Raw genomic sequence first — 14,491 nt, forward strand, 5'->3', positions numbered from 1 at the left:
GGATTTATTCTGTCTCGCTTTGCGGCTATTAATAGGTTTAAAAGCACGGCCCTACAATAAGGAAATGTAGAGTAACAGATCTAAGCAAAAAGAGAAGTATTTGGTTTTTCATCTTTTTTCAGACAGCTTGGCAACCAAACCCGACAGCCAACCAAAGCCAAAACAGCGGCCGGATTGCTGTTAACTTGAATAAATTTTTAATCTAAATCTCTAAATACGAAATCTATGTTTTGCTTTTAAACATGCTTTTGTCAGAGCATATGCTGAAGGAGCTACGGCTCGATCATATGTCCTTTTTACCGAATTTGTTTTTATTTATTGATATGATTATTTGTTCGATTCCGTGAATAAATTCAAAAATAATAATAAACTATTTTACAGTTGTAAGTCTGATATATCAGATGTCCCATGAATCAAGAGAACGTTTCAGTTCAATCACTTCTCGGCTAATATATGATCTTTGTTATATTATTTACTCTAAAATTTCAAAACCGTTGGCCGTAGCTATTAAGGGAAAAACTAATGTCAGGCGATCGGCTGGCGGTTGTCTTCAGTAATACACAGCTGGTGCTTAGAGACGCTAGCATGGTGGGGGTTGAAGCCACGAAGAGTAAGGCTGGGAGGACTGGACGAGAGAGGGTCCAAAGCCTCAGTTGGAGGAGGGTGGACTGGGAGTGTTGGGGTGGCGTGAGTGGAGGGATGGGCGTAGGTTAACTGAGGGTATCAAACTTTTAAGGTTAAGAACCTCCCTTGACACCACAAAATTGTCTCCTCAAAAGTTTTGGTGATTCGCATTCTTAAAAGTAAGGCGTAAGGCTCTAAGAGAATTTAATAACCTCCGGGCGTTAACTGTTTATCCCATTTTTGAGGACGACGGGTCAGACCACGAATCAGTCACGTGACAAATTGCACTAAAGAAGACGAGAGGACTAATACAATTGCTACAAACTTTGTTTGAGAGCAATTAAAAACATAATCCACTAACTCGTGAAACAGTAAATTTAGCGCACAAACGGAAAAGTTGACTAAACAGCCCGAACATACCATATTTCGAGCCAAAACACCAGAAACTTTTTTCGGAAACAAAATGAAATGACTAAAGACGTTTAACGTTCTACAAACGCAGCCATAGTACTTTCTGAGTAAAAAAAAGTAGCAAATGGCAACAATTTCTACAATACTGTGCCCGATAGCTTTTAAAAAGTGTATTTTCGGTTTTAAAAAAATGCCCAAGTAGTTTAAATTTAAGAATTGGGGTGAACAACGTGGTTCTGAAATATCACCTTAATTTAGTAAAGAATTGCACTTAAAAACCGATAATAAATTCAAATATTCCCGAGTCAAATGATTTATTCTGCGCTTTCTGGGCTCTCTAATAAAACAACTCATAACTTCTAAATGCAACGTTCCAATCGGGCGAAAATGATATTTAAATATACCAAATATACCCTAGCGTAGATGGATACCTCATCAAAATTGAAGCAAATATTTCAAAAATACCATTTAAGGGGTACGGCTTTAATATGTCATTCCTGTTGAAAATGCGATTTTATTTGCACATTGGCTGGAGAAAAAAGACACCCCGCAATAAAGTTACTCACACCTTCGTCAAAAAATTTAAAACAATAATAGCTTTGTCCATTTATGGAAACCATCTGCGATCAACGAGATGTGAAGTATTTCAGCCGAAACAAACTACATTAACAAGCTGAAAATTAGAACTCAATTTATCGCGAGAAAAATTGACATAGAAGACCAAACAAGCAAATAAATGGCATAATTTATCAAGAAAATCGTTGAAGAGAAGCGCTTGTTTGAAACTATCTGCGACATTTGAAAACAAAACTGCCATCTGACATTTAAATCCTCAATTAAGAACTACTGCTAAACTTATTTGGGTCTCTATTGTAATGGCACGCAGAGAGAGAGACAGGAAGGAAGCTCAGTGGTGTGTTCCTTGGTTTCCACCCATTTGTTCAGTTGCCACTTCAGTTGCGCTGACTCTATTTACTAACTCTGACGCATGTTACTGTCCCCACAGCGAGAAATGTAAATAAGTTATGTCCACAAAACAGATAGCAAAAAAACCGAGAAATTTTTTGAGAATTATGAGAAAATTATATAATACTGTTATAGAATAAAGCCAGGTTATATGTCGCTAATTCGAGTTAAATATGAAAAATGGTAATCGTATTCATATTCACCACGTATAACACGCTCATACTAAATTTTTTCATAAATAACTCAGAAAAACCTTTTAAATGATAGGACTCCGATGAGGGGAATTTAACTCTAATGGTTGCATTCGACATTCTTATTTATTTCCAGTTCAAAATGATAAAAAATTGACCATAGTTGCATTTTCTAGTTTACCTTATAACTTCACTTTTGTATCTTCAATTCTCCAATAAAACATTATTTTTGAAATTCTTTTTAAATTTCCACCAAGCATTACTTTGCAATCTTAATGTCAATGAAAAGAAGAATTGATTGCCTTTGAAAATTTAAATTTTCTCAAAATTTAACTTCATTTTTTAATTTTCAATTTTGATATTTTTTAGATATTTAAAGTAAAGCATTGATAAGAAGAGTAAAGTCTCGGACCTCACTTTTCGTGCCAATTCCAGGTACTAAATTGAAGTTTGGAGTTCAATTTACGAATGGTTGAATTTAACAACACGGCTCGTAGCACAGAATGTTCCAAAGTCAAAATTTTTTCTTTGTTCTGAGAGGAAGCTCTCACCGTTATAATGTTACGTAGCTCAAATTCAGTCAAACTGTTTGGAGAAAACATGAGTACAATTATTATGAAGCAATTCGGTTTTAAAGTTCTGAACCGTCAATTACCCATAATTAGTTAGCTGCACTAAATTGCAAGCAAAATTAAATCTTCAAGGACTGGAGGAAAGATCCGCAAAAAAAATTGGCAGAAGAAATTTGAATTTGTTAAAAAAATGCTCGCCGTTTCTATTGAATGAACAGTAAACAAGACTTGTATAGTATTCCTTGATTTGAGACTGCCAATCAATTTGTTGGCGAGCATAGGCAGTAAAGGCAACTAAATTTAAGTTTCAAAAATGTGTATAAAAATGAAAATTGAATGAACTTTTTTCGTGCGTTGCTCACGCGATTACGTATTCTGTTGTTCGCAAAAAAAAAACAGGCACTAAAGGCGACTTAAATTCCGAGAACGCGATGTATAGTTGAAAAACAAATTTTTTTGTGCGTTGCTAAGGCGATTACGCTCTCAACTATTCTGGATTTGAATATCCCTGTAGGCGTCAATTCTGTAAATAGATAGTCTAACTATATCCTTTCATATCCAGATGGAATTGTTTTAAGGTATAGCTGAAACCATCAGAACACTTCATATTTACCTCCGTTTTTCTTTTAACGTCAAAACTTAGATATGACTAGCAAAAACATTTTGTTCACCGGATTTTTGTTGGCATGGAGGCCAACGGAGGGCCTGAATTTGAAAGTAACCTGAAAGTTTTATTGTTTTTCTCTCACTATCCCATATACGGTCAGGTCAGTTAACAAGATTCGGTAAACTCAATCGTCGGATTCATTTAGGGCCAAAAGTTTAAAGACTGAATGTTAGCGCTCACAGAGAAACAATAGAAACTTTTATCGGTCTTATTACTAACGTCGGAACTGCTCTCGAACGCCAGGCTGGGACAATTCAATTTAGGGTTACAGCTTAGAATTTTGTTGGGTGCTAAAACTCGGACCTAATAGGTGTTCGAAACATCGACCTCCCGGATAGCAGTCAGACATCTTAATCACTGGGCAACAACCACGTTGTTACTCAACCGCTAACAATCACTTGTATTAGCAACAAACTTCATTTCAGAATGAGATCAAAAAAAAGAGAAATGAGCAAATGCGAAGTCTCAGAATGTTCTGGAACGAAAGCGCAAAATTGGTCAAGGGAAAATTTTGCATAAAAAAGACCAACACGTTTACAATAATTGCTTCAAACTTCGTTCGAGAGCAATTAATGATGTCCAGTATAATTTTGTTTCAAACCTCTTACAGTTAGGAAACATTTTTTACCAGGTTCTCGTGTTCATGGATCTAGTTACGCAAACAAAATAAGAAATTGCTCAAATAACTCACTGGTCTATCTTCAATAGAAAACTGTTTGCAGTGGTTTTTTTTTGTATATCAATTGTTTCGCCTGGGCTTTTTCTAACCCGTGTCTTTGTGTACAAATCAAATTGCGGTTGGTCATTCATAGTAAAATTTAATAACAATTAAGAAAGCTTCAAATGACAGCCCTCGAACCCCTCCCATATAGACACTTTTTCGTACACTTTTCAGATTTTTCAAAATACTCTTTTATCAAACCGTTCTCAAATTTGTAATTTTTAATAAAAATGAAAAGTAGCCCCTAAGAGCTACAAAATGATTTTTCTCTTTTTTTCCTCGAAGATACAAACCAAAACAGTGAAAAACTGACTGAAGAACAAAAAGCAAGCAGGCCTCGCATAAATATTCCCCCACTTTGGAAAAATGCTTGAACAATGAGAGTTCAATTCATCAAAAGTTCAATTTTTTAAGTAGATCAAATAATCAAAATGTCAATTTATTATTGCTGGTGGAGAAATTTTTCGTTCTGATTTCATCAATATTACAAAGATGCAGCCAATGAATCTTGAATTCAGTCAAATAATCTTCCAGCTGACTGTTAAACACTTGCTAAGACAAAATGAATGTACTGAAATTTCAATCACTGGCAATTTCCGTAAATGAAGTCGAACGAATTCTGCTGTCTCGATTATTTGATATTTTCTCATAAAATGATGATTTTTGTCATAAAACATTAATGAAAAATTGTTTGCAACAATGCGTTCAAATTCATTTACCCAAACAAATAAAGGATCTATTATGTAACCCCCCGTTACGTTTCTGCACCACCCTAGTTGCAAGTTGTTATTTAGTTATATGGCACGTTACAACTTGTAAAACACATTACACTAACAAAAGTCAGGGGACGCAAAATTAAAGTGACCGGACAATAGATGGAAGGAGCAATTGACCGAAAACAGTAAAAGTGTTGAAAGTAGATCGAAAATTATACCTTATTCCCATTGGCGCTGATTATTCAGCGCTAATTATACAAACTTAAACATGAGATTAGCTCTTTCGGTCATGCCTCGCGGGACATTAAGATGCCTGTGCCGCTCGTGGGACTTGATATGCAACTATCACAACCGAACACCTCATCACGACGGAATTTTTTAAAGTTATAAGAACAAGATATCGCTGGTGGCTGCATTCATAAGCACCAGGGGGCGTATTACTTAAATGCCTACAGAGTTGATGGACAAAGAAGGAGGGGAGAGGGGGGAGGAGGCAGAATACAACTTCCTCTGGATCGCTGCTAGATTTACAAGTAGATATTTCATCATAAATATGTAACGCACGTTGGCCATTAAGGCCAAAACGTAATGACATATTGTGAGATTAGGAGGCAATTGTGTCATTTAGCAGGATGAAAAATGGGATGTTAGGGTCCAATTAAGCCGCCATTGCAGTTACGGAGAAAGGTAGAGGGGGGGGGGGGTATTTATGAAGCTCGAAGTAATGATAGCAGCGTCGTTATAAGGGCATCATTAGCGAGGTCTAATCAACGGAAGCCTCATTACTCAAGGTTTACTGCCTCATTATCATCTTCATAAACATGACAACCAACCATAACTCGACAATTGCTCTTTCAATGGCAACAAGAGGGTGTGATTTAAAAAAAACAAAATCTCAAAATAAAACGCTTCAAAACCCACTTTAAAAAGACTTGGAATGATCTATCCCCTGATGTTTATAACCAGAAGTACTCGTTTTTAGAGTGGAGTTTACAAAGGTCGACCAACGGGTTGCAGAATACAAGGACTGCCTTAACCCTATTAGCCTCAGTTTTGTTTGATTGCGTACCTATGTCTCATCTATCCTCATACGCCGAGTTAAAACCCAGCATGCTAATGAGAGGCCGAAATCCAAAAAAAATAAAGGCATCAATGAGTCTAAGGCTGCTCATTTCTTTGGGTAAATACCTTTGGGTAAATATAAAAGGATCTCAAATATGTATCACGTGTTGTATCCTTTAATGTGAAATTATCCGGGCATATTTACCGAAATTTATGAGCAAGCGTTGAGTCGAAAAGTTGAGGTTGCTTTCAAATTGTTCTTAGTATTTTGGCATCCCAGCGTGACTGATTCAGGATTTTCAATTTTCTTGTATCAAATTTTGCTTTTCAAAATAATTTAATCGCTCCTCATTCTCAAAAATGTTCAAAAAAACGTACCATTGAAGCACATTTAAATTGCACCCTTTATGTAAGAATTGATTTTTTGAAATCTCGACAAGAATCTCGTGGAGACAAATGGTCGTTTTTTAATTTACTTGAATCATCTAATTTCTAAATGGAGTTATTAACAAAGGGTAAATTTCTTCAGATGACCCATTGGCTTTTTGTTGTGTACTTTTTATTTTCTTCAAATAGCGAAAAAAAACTCAAAACGGGACAGTTACTTCTTTAAATGCTTCAGTTTGAAGGCCAGCCACCTTGCGAACACCTTCAACGAGTTCTTCAAATACGATATCCTATTTCTTGAAAACCACAGCCAAACTTCTCGATCTATATTTTGTCTACTTCAGGCTGCGTTACGATGAAAACAACGCGTGCTCTTGGCGAATTATGTGTGGGTGCAACAACTGCAAGAACGTGAAAAAACTGAATTTTGTTATCTAATAAACTGAACGACACAAACTGGGGTTAATGAATAACCCTTGGATTTATGCCTAAATTCTGTTTTATTATTATTATTAATTATGATTAGGAATTGTGACCTTTAACTCGTTCTCGAATTTTTCGAATGTATTCCATCAATCTTTCCGCCTTCAGAGATTGTCAAACAATGTTTGTGTTAATAGAGACGGAAATAGAAACAAAATCAGATTATATACAAATTGATTTCTATAGTACCTTTCTCATAGAACAGTCTCTTAAAATCAGCCAAAATATTTTATATCAAAACCACCTATACACTTTATAAACGTATAAACTTCCATTGTAGCTATAATCCAGAAAAATACGAAAAAGCAATAATTCAGAAAAAGCAAACTATGAAAAAGCAAAAATATATCCAGGAAAACACTTAATAAAATCGGAGAAAATATATTCTAGCAAAAGCGTTGCAATTAACGAGTATAAGTAGTGTAAAAAATTGAAAAATTTGATGCGAATGCTCAGAGTTCCAATAGGTTTTCCACCAGTTTGCATCTTTCACTTTGAATATGTTAATTGAAATAGTTAGCAGCAATAGTTTAAAAAATGCTGCCATTTTTCAACATTTTTGACTGAAAAATTTATAAATTGTCAGTGTTTAGCATTTACTGACATAGTAGGCTCTCAATCCTGCAGTTCCTTCATTAGGAAACCTTTTGTATTATTGGACGAAGTTTGAATCGTTCTTAGAACATATTTCCGCATGTCTAAAACATAGCAGAAGATTAGCCGCGAAAAAGGATGTTAGGGTCCACTGGTTCAAAATGAATCAACTACACTAAGGACAAAAAGTTGCGATTCAGAGAAGGAGATTCTGATTTTAAATCCTCATTTTTAAACCAAATTTCAAAAACTATTGTCTATCAAGTAATATGGCCTTATAATTATAACGCTTGGAAGACATCCATTCAGTTTTATTTACAGTTTACATTATTAATTTAGACTTAAAAGTGAGTGCAGCAAACATTTTTACGAGTGAGGTAAGTCATGTACGCTAAAAAGCTTACTACATAATTGAGCTAAAAACCTTCATAGAATGCAGCAACAATTGAAATCAGGCACACAATATCAGCTGTAGAGTGGTAAAAATCTACGAAAAAGTTGCATTGACTATTTGTCGCTAGCTCAAATGGTCGTAACAAAAAAGGGGAGACTACGAATTTAAAAACAAAGTTCTGAATTACAATCCAAAGAAATAAAATATCTAATAACTCGACTATCAGCACTCTAACAAAAAACTAACTTGTGATTGTCAACACAGAGCACAACCCCACAAAACCAACAATTTTACCAGAAAAGAAAAAAAACTATAAAGAAGAAAGTTTTCCATTTTCACGTGGAATTAAAAAACATGCTTGACTATATACTGAGCATTTTAGCGTTACTGAAAATTAACGTTCAAAAGAACAAAATCAGCGACAAAGATACCAAAACACAAAGGAATTCAAAAAAATCTGCTGTTACGGTTCGGAAACACATGGTCCCTTTTTGCTCCCTTTACTGCCCCAGCGTGGATAAAATTATCACTCCAATTTAACTTTAATTGGCAAGGAAACGTTAAAAAAAAGAGTAGGACTCATTTGTTATGAATCGGTGATAACACAGCCACACTGAAACATCTTAAAATAGAATGCATTGGTTGTTATTAGCCAAATTATTCTGTTTATTCTTTTAGTTATTGGCTCTCAGAAAATACTACGCAACCTTGTTGTTTTCTCAGAGTCGCTGAAGTTACTCTTTCCTCTTTCTATTTTAAGATGTTTCAATATGGCTGTGTTTTCACCGATTCATAACAAATGAGTCCTAGGTTGATTCATAACAAAATTTAACCTGTCCTAGGCTACTGTTTCGAGGTTATTTTTCGAGGTTTATGGTTTAATAGCCGCGAAGCAATAACGAGGCTATTATTGGACTCATCGCAGTTTTTACAATCCAAAAGATTTGAATTGTATTGAGAGCTGTTAAGATTGAGAAATAAAAATGAGATTTAAGAAGTAAATTTCTGCTCTTTATGGCTTATAAAGCACTGGTTAATCTGGAAAAACTAAGCAATGAAACATCAAAACTTACCAAAAATAACATAATGGACAATGAAAAAAAGGAGCCTCTAGCCTTTATGCTATAATTTGCTGAAAACCCACTACGAACTACACCAATTATGGACAGGAAGGGCTGACTAAAAAGCGGCACTAAAAATTCAAAAATTGCAATAGTTAAATCAATAAGAGCAGTAGTCCGTTATATGACAGAAAAAATTGAAATGAGAAGATAGGCAGCATAGCTGCGCGCGCACTTCTGAGAAATGAATTAAGTATCACAAACGAAACAACCATTCTTGATATGAATTCTTGTCTTGATACTTTTTGCCCGCGTCCAGACATCAATTTTTGTATCCCCTTTATTCATACCACTTATTAAATCCCGACCAAAATCGACAAAAACCTGCAGCATCACAGATTTATATTTCACAACGCACATTATCTTCTATCGACAGGAAAACAAAAATAATGAGCTGAAAATTTTGGTGTTAAATTTTCTGAGAATATTTTGTGTCAACGTTGTGAAAATTTCAATGCTTATCCAAACACTGCCGAATGCGGTATAAATAATAGAAGAAAACATGCGTTTTGATTTGTCAGTTAATCTATCACAGCCACTAACTAGTCCCAGTTATAACTGTACTTCACTTGAGCAGTTAACTAGCAAATAATTCTTTTGATAATTTGAAAAAAAAATGACGTCAGAGTTGGTGCTGATGAAAGAGCAAAAAATTTGCATGGAAGACTACAGAGGAACATAGGGTTGCTGTATTAGGGCTTTGTGCGTGCATGTGTGTGTTATCACTGCCACCCCACAAGGGGAAGCCGGTAGAGAGGGAGAGAGAGAGAGAGAGAACGGGAGTATAGATGGATAAAGGTTTCCTTTTTCTCCCCCTCTCATCTAAATTAATGAGGAAGTGCCGGGAGACAACAGGGAACACACAGATCGACAGAATAAGGAATGAACATACCATGGGGAGGGGGTGGGGGTGATGTGAGTGAGATGTGAGCGAAGGAAAAGTATGGAAAAGTTAGGGAAGCCCTATTGATTCGAGTTCTTTCACAATTGACCATCAAGCTTGTCACTCAAAACGACATCAATTAACTGCCCAAAGATTACACAAAAGCTTTCCCAAAACTTCAATTTAATCCACGCTTCCATGCAAAAATCTTTGCAAAATTTCCATGAATAATAACAATAAAGCTTAATCTGAACGGTATGCTTAGTACTATATGATTATCAAAGTTATTCCTCCGATGCTTTGTGATAATCTTCCCTAATTTTTCATTTTTCAATGACCCTGTAAACATACCCCTCTCGTGGTCTTGATGACTTATCAAATATGAATAAACCATATAATAGCCAGGAAATTAAATAACCTGATCCTGTCAAAATGAAGACAAAAAACTATTCAAGGGCATTCCATTTCCGTTGTCCAGTTTTTGCATAAACTTCACAACTTGCTGTACTGCTGACCACATATTACATAACACCAGAAATACAACACAGAATATTGAAATTGTCCGACATAATACATTCAAGACAAATGAAAGAACGAATTATCTCATACGAAAAAAATTGATGAATGAATACAAGGCCATAAATATGAAAGTCTATGATATTTTCACTACATCCAATACGAATTTAGAAAGACCGCGTTCTATTTTGGTGAGCGCTAATTAAATTAATCAGTTCTTTTATAACTTCCTCTTTTTCTATTTTTTAAATTTGTTATCTTTTTCTTAGGTTTTTTAGGCAGCCTTCCCACGCTTTGACGTTTTTATCCTAATCGGTTCGCCTTTTACGGGAAACTCACGCAACCAAATAGACATTGATTTCCTTAAAAAGTCAGAGTAGAATAAATAGTTGATGTTTTTTCTTCACTGCCATAATGTCTAGGTACGTCAATTTTCAAGTTACGCACGTTTGTCAAATTTTGATAGCCGTTGAGACTTAAAAGCAATTTCAACATCAGTAAAAACTTTGTTTTGCGACAAAAACGCTCTAAAGATTTTTCGAATGTTATTAAATAAGAGCAATTAGCTTATATTGAAATAAAGCCTTTAGATTTGTCACAAACACAACTTCGAGAACCAGCAGAATTTTTCATGTCGAAAGAGAACAACAAAGTTAACTTAAAAACTTTCGGATAGATTTGAATTTCTGAACAAGTGTTATCCAAAAAAATACCACACAGTAGGCTCTCAAAATAAAGCTGAACTGATTACGTTTCACTTGAATTGTAGGGAAAATTTTAACAGTCACACACATAGGACCACTTTTGATGAGGCAAAAATTCAACTCAACGTCAAGACGACTATCTTTTCGAATGATTAAAATCATTTTGCAATTAAGATCGCAATTAGAGTTTTTCATTATTTGAATAACAAACTCACAACCAAAACAATAGCAACTTTTTTTCAGGATTTTCACCAGAAAAGTTAATGTTTGAGATTAGCATATGACTGATAAGATTTCAAGCGGTCCCAGGGTTATAGTAAAACTTTAAAGCAGGGGAAAAGAAGACGAAATTTCTACGCATTTTAAACTTTTTGTCCGAAAGAAACATTAATTTATCTGAACGCAATTGCTTAGCAATTTGAGGATAGCAAGTGCGTCATAATGGTTACATGATAATTTACCCAATGCATTTTGAAATTTTCGTTCAGTAATCCTAATACAAATTAGCAGTCGGTCTTATACGCATGCTTTAACATACTTAAGAGGACAATTTAATCCCATGTTTGGTTGCGATAGTTTCATATCAAGCTCTCTGGGCCCGTGAGACATGGCCGTTAAGTAAGATAAAACAAACGCGTATAGCGACTGAATGAAAATATCAAAGAGTATTGGGTAACATAGAATTGGGTAAATTTTCCTGACATATGTCATAATAGACCTTTACAATTATTCAGATTGCAATGCACAAACAATCAAAAAGGCGCGACTTCTTATATAGCTCATCACAAAAAATTTAGACAGCTTAGCATTAATTAGAAACAATAAATCGAATGACAATAGCGGTACAAATACCAACAACTTCGAAAGAATTGCTCTTGAATCACAGACAGGGCTCAATTTAGTTCAGCGGGGTTAGTAACATGAAAACATAAGGAACTTCAAATGGTGTCAAATGTGTTTAAAATTTACAGAAAGGAAGAGTTAGCGTGAAATAAGAGTTCAGCTGCTAAAACCTCTGAATTAGACAGTTATTTAGATCACACAATCATCAAGAATTCAAGCTGGAAACAGTCATTCGAAACTTCAAACGGCTCCACAGAGTCGGAGAATATTCTAGAACAAAAAGCGGACATGCAAATACTTGAAATGACAAAATACACACACGACTAGGAAAAAACTGCCTCCAACGTTGTTTGGGAGCAATTAAAAACCAAATATCTGTCAGAAAAATAAATTTAACACAAATCAGCCTTACAGGACAAAATATACCAACAAAAATTAGACCAACAAATACACGTTTAAATTTCAAAGAAATACCTAAGACAATAAAGCCTAAAATTTGCTGTTAAAACTTAGAACTGAAGGAAAAGTTGAGCATCACTATTAAATATTAGCCATTTAAAATCAAGGTGTACTTTTTTAAATACAATCACTTTTGTCAGCTCTAACAATTAATTCCTATTTGCAGACAACTGCGCAGACAAATAGTGGATTAAACAATTTTAAAAAAATTCGGGAAACGCACAACAATAAAATTTAAGTTTAATCGTTTCCCGATTAAGTTTCAAAATTCTCATCACCAGAAAACGGGAGAACAATCTCCCGAAAAAAACTTTAAAAACTGAAATTATAAAATTTGTAAACGAGAGACTTAGTGTTTCACAAGTATACGTCGCACCCAATTCCAAAATATATCGAAAAAAATATCGGTATAATATATCATCTCGGTATAAAGAAATTGGTTTCTCATCGAAGATGCCGAAAACTTTCGAGAGTATAATTAATTTTCTGTTTTATGAAAACACCTGAAAATGTATTTCTACCAAGTCAACCACCCAAAATTTCACACAAAATGCGCCATTTAGAATACTTACCAAACTTAGAGCGTTTGAGAGAACATCAGTGAAATTAAAACGCAGTAACGTTTGATCGAAATGTTTTAAGAAATAACGTACATATAACCTATGTTTGTTGGCTGCAAATTCGCAGGTACACCATACGCATATCGAAACTCCATTTGGAAACTCTATGAAAACTTCAATAATTTGTTGCCATTTCGATAGTATTTCGTCGTTAAAACTGATCTATATATATCGCCTACATTGTAACCTCCACTAAATTTAAATCTCAATTATACTTAAATCTCGACTATTTTTAAATCTAGATTATATTAAGACCTCGACTACAATTAAATCTTGTCTATATTTAACTCTCGACTTAAATAGTATAAACTACCCAAACCTGTCGCCAATTTCTTCAAAAAATTGATGTAAACAGCGATATTACAACTGCCTGCCGATAGTAGCAACAGAATAAGAAAAAATAAAATTTCAAGGATCAAAAGCAGGAAAAAGGATGGGAATTGCCAGGATCTGAAATGAAAGATTGGCTAATATCTTTCTTGGGGTATTTAACAAGGGAATTGTAATCATTATAAATTAATACGCCTTAGATATGCTGATACGGGGAAGAATTTCGATGTTAGGGTTACTCCGACTGGTGGTAATGGTTGGTTGTGATGGTAAAATTGGACTAGAGATTGATTTGATAAATTAAATGGAAGAGGCAGAAAGATAAAATGGTATTTAATTAAAGCGAACTCAAAGAGAGAGAGAGAGAGAGAGAGAGAGAGAGAGAGAGAGAGAGAGAGAGAGAGAGATGAGAATGGTTGGTATGATTCGATTGGTCTGTGATGGTTGTTGAGGAGAAAGATGGAAAAAGATGGATAAAGAAAGAGGGAACTGAAGTAAAAAAAAACGCGCGGATACCACAACCACTACCAGCAAAAGGCAAGGCGAGGTACAACAATTGTGAGAAATTCTCTCTCTTTTGGTTGTACTGATGTACGATAAAGGCTGCTGGATCACAGCGTACTTCAGTGACGGTAGGAAGTAGTAAGAGGTGGCGGTGGTAATACCAGTTGTGGTGTTGGGGATAACATAGTTGTAGTCAACTACAACTACTAGTACTACTACTTCTCAAGTAATGCTATTGGATTGAACAAAGAGGTCCCCCGCCTGTATGTGCTTAAATCTGTTAGAAATGGCAATGCTCGCACGTTCAATCCACAATTCTTTCATTCATTCTTTCATTGGAGTTGGTTGTATTTGCACGAAACACGTGAAACAATCCAAAAATAATATCAGCTCTATTTGAGGGAATTAATTGGACACACAAAAAAGGATAATGGCGCTCTACCAGCAGTACAGATAAAATTATGGAGAAAAAAAACGCGAGAGAGAGAGAGAGAGAGAGAGAGAGAGTGCCGTAGCTATTATCGCCATTAATTCCAGTGCTTTTAATTCATTTCTCTCTCTCTCTCTCTCTCTCTCTCTCTCTGTTGGTTCCCTCAACTAAAGTTAGTCCCTCTAAAACAACATTGGAACAACGTTCAGCCCAGTTCTACTGAAGTTTCCTGAACTTTCTAATCCTCAAACTTAGAGAGAGGGTTTGAAATTGGGTTGAGAAGGGTTCAACCC

At 35.1% G+C, this 14,491-nt stretch overlaps 1 protein-coding gene across 5 annotated transcripts in view; it reads right to left on the minus strand.

The window, feature by feature from the left end:
• The window catches only part of LOC142353511 (uncharacterized), an 82,379-nt gene extending 68,160 nt beyond the window's left edge, over positions 1-14,219 (minus strand). For 4 of the 5 annotated variants that reach the window (XM_075405765.1, XM_075405767.1, XM_075405766.1 and 1 more), the window contains exon 1: positions 13,254-14,219. The gene's annotated coding sequence lies outside the window, so the exon portion shown is untranslated. The remainder of the gene's footprint in view (positions 1-13,253) is intronic. The other variant, XM_075405768.1, reaches the window with a different exon arrangement.
• Positions 14,220-14,491: the final 272 nt, after the last annotated feature.

The sequence above is a fragment of the Convolutriloba macropyga genome, chromosome 14 (genome assembly GCF_964194025.1).
Source record: "Convolutriloba macropyga chromosome 14, txConMacr16.3, whole genome shotgun sequence".
NCBI lineage: Eukaryota > Metazoa > Xenacoelomorpha > Acoela > Convolutidae > Convolutriloba > Convolutriloba macropyga.